The sequence below is a fragment of the Giraffa tippelskirchi genome, chromosome 6, assembly GCF_054371585.1.
Source record: "Giraffa tippelskirchi isolate mGirTip1 chromosome 6, T2T-mGirTip1v1.2.pri, whole genome shotgun sequence".
Classification (NCBI taxonomy): Eukaryota; Metazoa; Chordata; class Mammalia; order Artiodactyla; family Giraffidae; genus Giraffa; species Giraffa tippelskirchi.
The window spans coordinates 28,757,511-28,769,755 of NC_137280.1; the positions used below are offsets into that span (position 1 = coordinate 28,757,511).

The 12,245-nt window shown below is 35.9% G+C and overlaps 1 pseudogene; it reads right to left on the reverse strand.

Moving 5' to 3' along the window:
- Positions 1–11,208: 11,208 nt before the first annotated feature.
- On the reverse strand, positions 11,209–11,307 carry LOC145511799 (U6 spliceosomal RNA; annotated as a pseudogene).
- Between the last annotated feature and the right edge of the window lie 938 nt (positions 11,308–12,245).

Sequence of the window (12,245 nt, forward strand, 5' to 3'; positions counted from 1 at the left end):
ACTTTAGGAAACAGAGACTCCGGTAGCATGCAATTTGAAATTTGCAATAATGGACATCTCACTTTATGAGACTTTGCCATTATGGATAGACTATGATATAATAGAGAATAGAGGAAGGGATCTAAAAATAATTCATTGCTTTGTGCTGTTATCTATGCAGCAATTCTGTCGTTTAAAACTCTTGCCACTTTAGGGAAACCAATTAAATATAGGAAGCCTTTTGGATGGTACACACAAATCTAGCTAGCTTCACTTCTTTGTAAAAGGCATGATAAGAAGAAAGGAGTGAAAAGACATTTGGAGTTTGTGTGTGGGAGTGACAGGTAGCCCAAAGGCTAAGTACAAAGATACAGTTCCAGCAATTATCATTGTTGAAATTTAGTGCATATGAGTGTGCTCGTAATACCTTGATTTTCTTTTTTGTATCTAATAGCATCTTTTAAAGAGAGTCAAATTTACTGTATAATATAAAAATAATCATTCCAGTTTCCTACTTTTGGAAAAACAAAAGGAAATATATACACATCCTCTCTCTATTCAGATGCCTGAGAATTTTTTTTTTAACAATGAAAATGTCAGCATTTTAAAATGCAAACTTTATTTTCAAGAAGCTTATGACTTGCATGCTAAAATCAGCACCAAGCTAGATTTTGGCATAGTGAGTACTTGGAGGGCAGTGACATTTCAAAACCATTTTTCTTTAATATATCATGGACTCAATTTCCAAGAAATTGGCTAATTTAATTTCAGAACAATTCATTGCCTCCCAAGATCTCCATCCCAGCTGCCCATCATAAGTATGCTCTAGCCTGTGTAGAATGTTCCAGTACACAGATTTAGGGAACTCGGAGAAATCTTAACAGAATGCAGACAGTAGAAGTGTAACTTATGAAAAGTTGCTGGTTCAGTGAGCTAAATCATATTCTTATATGGGGGAGTTTAGGATTTTAGGAGGAAAAATTGGAAAACTTTAACAAGTTCCATTTTATGACGTGGACAAAATGTTACAGTTCATAATTTTCAGGTGGATGATTTTAGATACGGGCATGCAAAATAATCAGGGAAAATAGTGATCAATACAGAGTGTTCAATATCTTGTACCTCAGTTGACGAGTAGGTAACTAAAGGCAGAAGGGAGAAAAGAAAGGCAAAAGAGGGTAAAAAATGCACTACAGTTTTATAACAATAGGAACACTGAATTGGGAATTAGCGCATGGGAATTTGTTATAAGTCATAAGTTATTGATTGTGACAACAAAGCAAATTATTTCCCTTTTTTTAGTTCTTGGTATCTTCCAGTATGAATTCAGGAATTTGGAACCGTTATTCCTGGTAGGTTTCACCCAGAAATTTAATTATTAAATCCTAAGTAATACCTATTTTTCTTTCCAAATTCTGATTTAAAACCATCTAGCCTTGTGATAAATTAAATATTTTATATGTAGGAAATAAACCCTTAGAAACTAAAAGAGACTAATCTAAATTACCCTTCAATTTCCTGTTTTTCAATCTTGTGAATTATAATTTATGAAATTAAGACAAATGTTAGAATTTCATGAAAGAAAGGGATGACGGAACATAAAAATGTAAAGTGGTACTTTTAAACTGAAAGGGTAATTTTTTAAAGTGTAATTAAAATAAAAATTTTCCTGTAATTCTGGAAGATATATAAAAGGTTCATAAAAGTTTATTTTCATGTAAAATGAATGTACTGGAGTCATGGGGAATTTGTGATTTTTAAACCCAGGCAGCTGGGCCATTCATGCCTACAATCATTTTTGGCTGTACTTTTTTATTTCATCCATAATGTCCCCCAGTTAATAATTATGGATTATGTTACTCTGATTAAATATATCTAGAATCCTACTTTATTTTAATTCTCTATTAAGTATACTGTGATTTTTCTAGTAAGAATTTAATATAATTTTTCATGTCTGAATACAGCATTTGGTCAAGTTGTTGAAAAGACTTGGCCTCATAAATCTGTTTTCCTCACCATGGCCTCAAAACCCCCACATGTCTGCCTTTTGCAGATGGAATCACTGGAGCAAATGGGAAGGTGGGGTTTGGTCTTTTGCTGAATTTGATGTGGTTCTTTCTTTTACGACAAGCTATTTCCTATAAAGGGAATTTTTTCACTGTTTTGCTAACATTTATTTTCCGAATCTCTCTGTTTATATTCAAATAATGTTGGAGGGGAAACAATCCTTCTGAAGGCCGAAAATTTTGTAAGCATAATATAACAAGGCCTATTTTTATTTTCCATGAATGGTACCTGAGTACTTAGTAGCGAATCTGTCCATCTGCTGTTCCAAGTAGTTTCTGATTTTGCCAAAGTCATTAAAGTACCAGACCTATCTCAGAGGTTGTTTTGTCTTTCTGTGCTGGAAGTAGGCCTGCAGGTCAAAATGTAATAAAATAAAAATATACACCTCATCATCTAAAACTAGAGAAAGTATTACATTGCAGACGGCAGAAGCTTAAGGACCTATTAAATTGATGTGCAAATTAATTTAAAAGTAGATGAATAGCTTTGATGGACATTCCTCTGCCAATTTGGCACTTTCACTTGTTATATTAATTTTCTTGCAAGCGGTGAATATGATGAGGAAACAAAGTTACAGGTTAGGGAATAGCACATAGGTACTAAGGGCAAGAGACTGCGGCAGATGTGGATTTGCTGAACTGAAAGCTCGGAAAATGCTCCCCTGTTCATAGAATTCTCCAGGCAAGAATACTGGAGTGGGTTGCCATTTCCTTCTGCAGGGGATCTTCCTGACCCAGGGATTTAACACCCATCTCTTAAGTCTCCTGCATTGCAGCCAGATTCTTTACCATCTGAGCACCAGGGAAGCCCTCTATAACAACTACACCATTTAAATAAAATTAAAATATTTATTGAATATGCATATGAAGTGATATTGATTATGATATACTTGTGCTTGCAAATCAAATATGCATAATGTGTAGAATTAGGCAAGTCAATAATTTCATGATATCTTTCATGGTTTTTTTTCATAATCTCATTAATTATAAATACATGAGTAAGATTTCAGTTCAGTGAAGTCAAGAGTTTATATATTTTATTCAGAAAAACATGCTGTAGATTAGATACTTGGATCTGTATAAAGAAAGAAGCCAGAGAAGAAATAAATCCAAGTAAAATAAGATCCTTTATTTTCTTAATTGATTTAAAAGATAACTGTTTAGCTAAAGAATAATTGTGAAAATGCATTGGGTTGTAATAGCATTTGTTCAAGTGAATTGAATGACAGCGATGGGTCATGGTAGAGAGGTCTGACAGAACGTGGTCCACTGGAGAAGGGCATGGCAAACCACTTCAGTATGCTTGCCTTGAGAACCCCATGAACAGTATCAAAAGGCATAAAGATAGGAAACTGAAAGATGAACTCCCCAGGTCGGTAGGTGCCCAATATGCTACTGGAGATCAGTGGAAAAATAACTCCAGAAAGAATGATGGGATGGAGCCAAAGCAAAAACTATACCCAGCTGTGGATGTGACTGGTGATAGAAGCAAAGTCCGATGCTGTAAAGAGCAATATTGCATAGGAACCTGGAACGTTAGGTCCATGAATCAAGGCAAATTGGAAGTGGTCAAACAGGACATGGCAAGAGTGAACGTCAACATTCTAGGAATCAGCAAACTAAGATGGACTGGAATGGGTGAATTTAACTCAAATGACCATTATATATACTACTGTGGGCAGGAATCCCTTAGAAGAAATGGAGTAGCCATCATGGTCAACAAAAGAGTCCGAAATGCAGTACTTGGATGCAATCTCAAAAACGACAGAATGATCTCTGTTCGTTTCCAAGGCAAACCATTCAATATCACGGTAATCCAAGTCTATGCCCCGACCAGTAACGCTGAAGAAGCTGAACTTGAACGGTTCTATGAAGACCTAAAAGAACTTTTAGAACGCACACCCAAAAAAGATGTCCTTTTCATTATAGGGGACTGGAATGCAAAAGTAGGAAGTCAGGAAACACTTGGCGTAACAGGCAAATTTGGCCTTGGAGTATAGAATGAAGCAGGGCAAAGGCTAATAGAGTTTTGCCAAGAGAACGCACTGGTCATAGCAAACACCCTCTTCCAACAACACAAGAGAAGACTCTACACATGGACATCACCAGATGGTCAACATCGAAATCAGATTGATTATATTTTTTCCAGCCAAAGATGCAGAAGCTCTATACAGTCAGCAAAAACAAGACCGGGAGCAGACTGTGGCTCAGATCATGAACTGCTTATTGCCAAATTCAGACTTAAATTGAAGAAAGTAGGGAAAACCACTAGACCATTCAGGTATGACCTAAATCAAATCCCTTATGAGTATACAGTGGAAGTGACAAATAGATTTAAGGGACTAGACCTGATAGACAGAGTGCCTGATGAACTATGGATGGAGGTTCGTGACATTGTACAGCAGACAGGGATCAAGACCATCCCCATGGAAAAGAAATGCAAAAAAGCAAAATGGCTGTCTGAGGAGGCCTTACAAATAGCTGTGAAAAGAAAAGTGAAAAACAAAGGAGAAAAGGAAAGATATTCCCATCTGAATGCAGAGTTCCAAAGAATAGCAAGAGATAAGAAAGCCTTCCTCAGTGATCAATGCAAAGAAATAGAGGAAAACAACAGATTGGGAAAGACTAGAGATCTCTTCAGAAAAATTAGAGATACCAAGGGAACATTTCATGCAAAGATGGGCTCAATAAAGGACAGAAATGGTAGGGACCTAACAGAAGCAGAAGATATTAAGAAGAGGTGGCAAGAATACACAGAAGAACTGTACAAAAAAGATCTTCACGACCCAGATAATCACAATGGTGTGATCACTCACCTAGGGCCAGACATCCTGGAATGTGAAGTCAAAAGGGCCTTAGAAAGCATCACTATGAACAAAGCTAGTGGAGGTGATGGAATTCCAGTTGAGCTATTTCAAATCCTCAAAGATGATGCTGTGAAAGTGGTGCACTTGATATGCCAGCAAATCTAGAAAACTCAGCAGTGGCCACAGGACTGGAAAATGTTAGTTTTCATTCCAATCCCAAAGAAAGGCAATGCCAAAGAAGGCTCAAACTACCGCACAATTACACTGATCTCACACGCTAGTAAAGTAATGCTCAAAATTCTCCAAGCCAGGCTTCAGCAATACGTGAACCATGAACTTCCAGATGTTCAAGCTGCTTTTAGAAAAGGCAGAGGAACAAGAGATCAAATTGCCAACATCCGCTGGATCATCGCAAAAGCAAGAGAGTTCCAGAAAAACATCTATTTTTGCTTTATTGACTATGACAAAGCCTTTGACTGTGTGGATCACAATCAACTGTGGAAAATTCTGAAAGAGATGGGCATACCAGACCATCTGATCTGTCTCTTGAGAAACCTGTGTGCAGGTCAGGAAGCAACAGTTAGAACTGGACATGGAACAACAGACTGGTTCCAAGAAAAGGAGTATGTCAAGGCTGTATATTGTCACCCTGCTTATTTAACTTATATGCAGAGTACATCATGAGAAACACTGGGCTGGAAGAAGCACAAGCTGGAATCAAGATTGCTGGGAGAAATATCAATAACCTCAGATATGCAGATGACACCGCCCTTATGGCAGAAAGTGAAGAAGAACTAAAGAGCCTCTTGATGAAAGTTAAAGAGGAGAGTAAAAAAGTTGACTTAAAGCTCAACATTCAGAAAACTAAGATCGTGGCATCTGGTCCCATCACTTCATGGGAAATAGATGGGGAAACAGTGCAGTGTCAGACTTTATTTTTTTGGGCTCCAAAATCACTGCTGACGGTGATCACAGCCATGAAATTAAAAGACACTTACTCCTTGGAAGGAAGGTTATGACTAACCTAGACAGCATATTTAAAAGCAGAGACACTACTTTGCCAACAAAGGTCTGTCTAGTCAAGGCTATGATTTTTCCAGTGGTCATGTATGGATGTGAGAGTTGGACGATGAAGAAAGCTGAGCGCCGCAGAGTTGATGCTTTTGAACTGTGATGTTGGAGAAGACTCTTGAGAGTCCCTTGGACTGCAAGGAGATCCAACAAGTCCATCCTAAAGGAGATCAGTCCTGGGTGTTCCCTGGAAGGACTGATGTTGAAGCTGAAACTCCAATACTTTGGCCACTTCATGCGAAGAGTTGACTCATTGGAAAAGACCCTAATGCTGGGAAGGATTGGGGGCAGGAGGAGTAGGGCACCTTAGAGGATTAGATGGTTGGATGGCATCACTAACTGGATGGACATGGGTTTGGGTAAACACCGAGAGTTGGTGATGGACAGGGAGACCTTGCGTGCTGTGATTCCTGGGGTCGCAAAGAGTCGGACATGCCTGAGTGATTTGAACTAATGTCAGTACATGGGCAAGAAGAATTTGTGATTTATTATTAAGTTCCTTCAATTCAGGTGAAGTGACAGTGTTATTTGTAAGTTGATTTAGAGTAGTTACATAGTGAACTCTAAGGTGTGTATTAAAAAATGAATAATAAATTGATATTCCAAGAAAGGACATATTAAGGAATCATTTAAAATGCTCATTTTACACCAAAAAAAGGGCAGAAATAGTGGCAAACATAGTAGACATCAATATATTAATAATCACTTTAAATGTGAATGGTGCAAATATAATTAAAAGATACATTTTGGCAAACTGACTTTAAAAAGAAGAACCAGTTATTGTCGGCCCTCTGTTTCCATGAATCTCTGCCACCACAGATTTATTGAACCACAGATTGATCCATGGATACTGACGGCCAACTGTATTAGTCTACTTTATATAAGGGACTTGAGCCTGAGTGGATATTTATATACTTGGGGAGTCTTGGAACCTATCTCCCCCACAGAATCAGAGGGATAATGGTGTATCTTGTTCACAAAAGGTCTGCTTTAGATATGAGTACTCATATAGGTTAACCTGTAAGTGCATTAGAGAGTCTCTCCACTTTGAGAATAATTCCACCTTCCACCAAATAGCCCTCTTTCTAGTCCCAAAATTTTCCAAGCTCTGTCACACATCAAGAAATTTTAATATATTGGTTCTTTTCTCTGTAATGCTTATCCCTTTGCTTTTCTCGTTGACCATATCCTTCTCATCCACCTTTATATTCAATTATATATTTATAACTGTATTTTGTTTGTTAATTGAATTGCTTTTTCTTTATATCTTTTAATGGACCTAAGCTCCATGAGAGCAAAGACTAAGTTTGTCTTGCTTACTGAAATAATTTCATAAGTTAGATTAAGTACTTACGTTCATCAATTCAAGGTAGGTATGAATTGAATAACTTGCGATATTAATTGAAGAAACAACTTTTAGTGCATTCCATGATTAACATGGCTTAATATGTAATACTTTTATTTTGCCTTAACAACAGCAACGACAAAAAATGTCTGAAAGGCACAATGGGAAAGGAGATTTGAGAGAGTTGTGGAGATGATTTTTCCTTTAATCACATGCAAAAAGAGATTGCTTCATCCTCCTACAACAGAAACCTCAAAGTTCAGGTGCAGTGCTGGTATAAACTAGGCCTAAATTCTGTAAAGAGAGAAAATTCTTTGGTTCTTTGTTCTCAAAGAACCCTTACCAGGGACACACATGAGAAGCCAGAGCCTACTGAAAGTGAGTGCTATTAGCTATGGAACTATTGACTCACACACAACAAAGCCATTTCATAAACTGAAGTGACATTAAATTTCCAACTCTGTAGGACATAAATGAATTAAGAAGAAATATTTCACTTTGATTTCCCTTGCACGCTATGGGAAGTTCAGCAGTGTTTGTTATGTGGTTATTGCCATGAAGAGCAAGTCAGATCTGCTCTCCCTCCACTGTCACCACTTCAGGATGTAAGTAACCATGACAGCATTCATTCATCCTTAAAGCTTTTAAGAGAATTTGAGATTAGGGTTGAGGAGAAAACCCAGATGTTCTTCTAAAAGTTAGAATTACACAAAAGAGGAAAAAAGACATATTCATAAGACAGACTATGCTTTTGGTGAAATACAACAAATTCCATACTCATAAAAGTTAATATATTAGTTACTATTGTTGAAGAATTGGCAAGAAAAGATTTTCTCTTAAGTCTGGTTACATAGCACTTAATTTTCTTTACAGTCAGGAATCAGAGCAATGATATTAGAGCTAATTTGAGTACATACTAAGGAAAAAGTTCAGTAACAAGGAAAATAATCAAAGTTTAGGTGACAAGGAGAATATGTGTATTTTGCATAGACTGGGTACTGGAAATTTCCATAAAAGCTGTTTTTAGATAAGTACTTGTATGGCTCAAAAATCTAATATTTTTACCTTATATGCTGGCCATTTACTCTGGTGAATTTCTTTTCTTTTTTCTTTTTCTTTCTTTCTTTTTTTTTTTTTTTTACAAATAAACTGTTGTATTTCAAAACATGTTTTAAATATTTAGCTTGAAATAAAAGGTTTATTTTTATTAAAGTGAGAAAGAGGCTAAGTCAAAAGTAGAAATGAATGATAAACTTTCAGGGCTTTGGGAAATCTATTGACAGATGTTTGTTCATCAGCATATATATCCTTAACTTGAGCACATAGATTGGCTTTTTTTGTTTATGGAACAGGAACTCCATGGAAAGGTTTTCAGCTTTTTTCTTCTTTAAAGGGGAAAGAAAGGAAACATAACTACCTTATTCTGATTGAAATTTATACTGATGGACTAAAAATACTTCAGAGATAAATTAGAGTTCAGTCACTCAGTCGTGTCCTACTCTTTGTGACCCATGGACTGCAGCACACCAAGCCTCTCTGTCCATCACCAGCTCCCAGAGCTTACGCAAACTTATGTCTATCGAGTCAGTGATGCCATCCAAGCATCTCATCCTCTGTCGTCCCCTTCTCCTCCTGCCTTCAATCTTTCTCAGCATCAGGGCCTTTTCCAATGAGTCATTTCTTTGCATCAGGTGGCCAAAGTATTGGAGTTTCAGCTTTAGCATCAGTCCCTACAATGCATATTCAGGACTGATTTCCTTTAGGATGGACTGGTTGGATCTCCTTGCTGTCCAAGGGACTCTCAAGAGTCTTCTCCAACACCACAGTTCAAAAGCATCAATTCTTTGGAGATCAGCTTCCTTTATAGTCCAACTCTCACATCCATACATGACTACTGGAAAAACCATAGCTTTGACTAGATGGACCTTTGTTGGCAGAGTAATGTCTGCTTTTTAATATGCTGTCTTGGTTGGTCATAGATTTCCTTCCAATTATAGGTTAAGAAGACAAATATATGCCCTCAAAGTTATTAACAAAGTAGGAAAAGCCAGTGGAAAAGGAGAGAGACTCAGAACAATCCCAAAGGTGAAAATTAAGATATTTTTCTGAAAACGATTTTTTAAAAAAAGTTACATGTATGACTTTTTAATGGTTAAATTTAGGGAGTAAAAAATGTTTCATTTTCAACAAGAAAAAGTGTGTTATGTACTACATTTTGTTTCTTATACTCTAAAGTGTGGTCATAACATCCAGTGGTCTAAATCATTTAAAAAGCCCTTTGTGAATTCATAGAAGTGCACGGATAGATGGTCATAGACATTCTATTCTGGGCTACTGACTATGGAATGAGGAATTAGCATGATTGTCATAGGAAAGTTGATGAAATTTGCATGTAAATTGAAAATTAATTTATAACTTCTTCATTTTTTTTTGGTGCATTTCATTTATTCTGAGCAAAGATATATGGTGAAGGAGAGTCCTATTTTAAGGTGATTTTTCTATAGTTTTGCCAAAAACCATTCATATGATCTTTTGAAATGAATATAGTACAACCTCATATCAAATGAGAAAAACTTCCAGCACCACTGAAATGTAGACAGGAGATAAATGCTCACATTCACAATACCTATTACTGACATATATCTACTACAGACTTAATATTTACTGAGTCTAAAGAACATACATACAAATGTAAACTGATCTGAGTAATTTCAAAGTTCTCACATTCTTACCAGCTGTTATTGCAGTGTGGGTATATACACACACACACACATATATATCTTGCTTGCTTTAATATAGTAAGTTACAGTCTGTTTTATTGGCCATACATATAAAAAATGCGTGGCAAATAAAGTCAACTTTTAAAAACATTCTGGAGTTATTTGAAAACATAATAAATTTGTACAGAGAGATTGATTTCTATCATTTATATTTATTGGAAGACAGATACCTTATTTTTCTTATGATTTGTATGAGAAAACTCAGCCTTATAGATCTTAATAGTTTAAGTACCTTACATGAGCATTTGAACTCTCCATGGAACAAATGATGGCAACAATGGAAAAATGAACCTGCACATCAGTGCAATTTATTTTAGTATACCACATTTATAAACCTACTAGTATTCTCCCTGGAAAGTACCTGACAGTATACAGGGTATTATGTTCATATTAGGAAGCTAAAAGTCACTATCAATTGAACATGAAAATTCTCTTAATATCAATAACTACACATCAATTTGTAATCCTGCACATAAGCACTTGCTTTGGGATATAGAAGTTCTTAGAAGATACACCTTGTCAAACGTTTCAAAATGTTAGATATGCTAAGATTGAACTACATTATTCTGCCTAACTGGTTACCATTATATCAAAAAGCATTCTTTTTCTGGCATATTTTTAATTGAAGTTACAGTACTCTCTAAAAACTGAGAGTAAAAATGTTATTTAGAACCATATTCAGCTATCAAGATATTTTCTAACTAAAATGAATCATGTAAATCAGTTTCTCCAACTACTATTGTTCAGTTTCGGTTCTACAGGAGACATTTCAAAATAAATAAAACGTGCAGTGGAATGGAAAACCACTACCCTGTCTTTAAAAAAGATGTTATATTTGACAAGATACATTTTGTAAATTGAAGGTATATAGCATACTACTTAGACTTATTTATATATTGTAATATGACTTCCATTGCTGCTGCTGCTGCTAAGTAGCTTCTTTCGTGTCCGACTCTGTGTGACCCCATAGACGGCAGCCCAGCAGTCTCCTCTGTCCATGAGATTCTCCAGGCAAGACTACTGGAGTGGGCTTCCATTTCCATCTCCATGACTTCCACTGAAGCAATATTTATCAGACTGTTTGACTATAATATGTACTACTGTGTATATTTGTTACACTGTGCCTGAAATATCTATAGTTTACTTACTGTTTCAGAAAAAAAAAAAAAGAATGCTTCATGAATTTGCATGTTATCCTTGTTCAGGGACCATGCTAATTTGTATTCTAATTTTAGTCTATGTGGTGTCGAAGTGAGCACTTGATATACTACCTCGAGTTACTGCAAATAAGATAAACTCTAATGAGTAGGTAATATATTAAAAGTCAATGTAGTAGAATTTTGGCTCTAATAAACTCTTAAAAATATGAAAAAATCAAGGTGGTGGACTATGATAACTGGTAACTGGTACAAAAATATAATTTATTATGCTTCTTAACTTAGAAGCATATTTGAAAAAGAAAAAGCCATAAAATTTCAGTAGAATTTCAGGGAGAAGATTTACTGAAAGAAAACCAGTAATGATGTGATTTTTTGTACTATATATATATTTTTTTTAATATTTACTCTGCCTATTACTTACATAGACTAAGTAGTAATCACTACTCTTTGATTTTGGATTGGCTATGTAACTTGCTTTGGCTAATTGGACTTTGGCAGATATGACAAAAGCTGAGAATTGCTCTCTTACATCTCTTTCACAACTATAAGAATATCATGCCCAGGCCCGCTCTTGGGTGCAGGAGAAAGATACATACTCTGGAGGCAGAAATAATTGCTCCTATCTTTTCCTAGTCTAGATCTACTCTGAATAAATAACAGTGGTTTTAACACAGTGACTTTTAAGAATGTTGCAGCCTTTATATGGCATAGCTAACTGATTGTACTGAGTTCAGAACACACTGAAACATTCACCTTTTTAAACAATATTTTGACATATTAGATTTCCTTAGCCTAGCATTGTCATACCCTGTTTAAAGCTTACCTTTCACGATCCTCTTCAAATGCCACTTTTCTCTGAAAGCAGCAATTATTTATCAACTTATATCGATTTTCCAGAACACAACTTTTGTATTGTTTTGCAACCCTAATAGATTATACCCTGTGTTATAACTATCTGTGTATTTTTCATATATCCACTTCTAGACTCTCCCTGTGAAGAGTGGTTTGTATCTCACTATTCTTAGTTTTTAAAATCT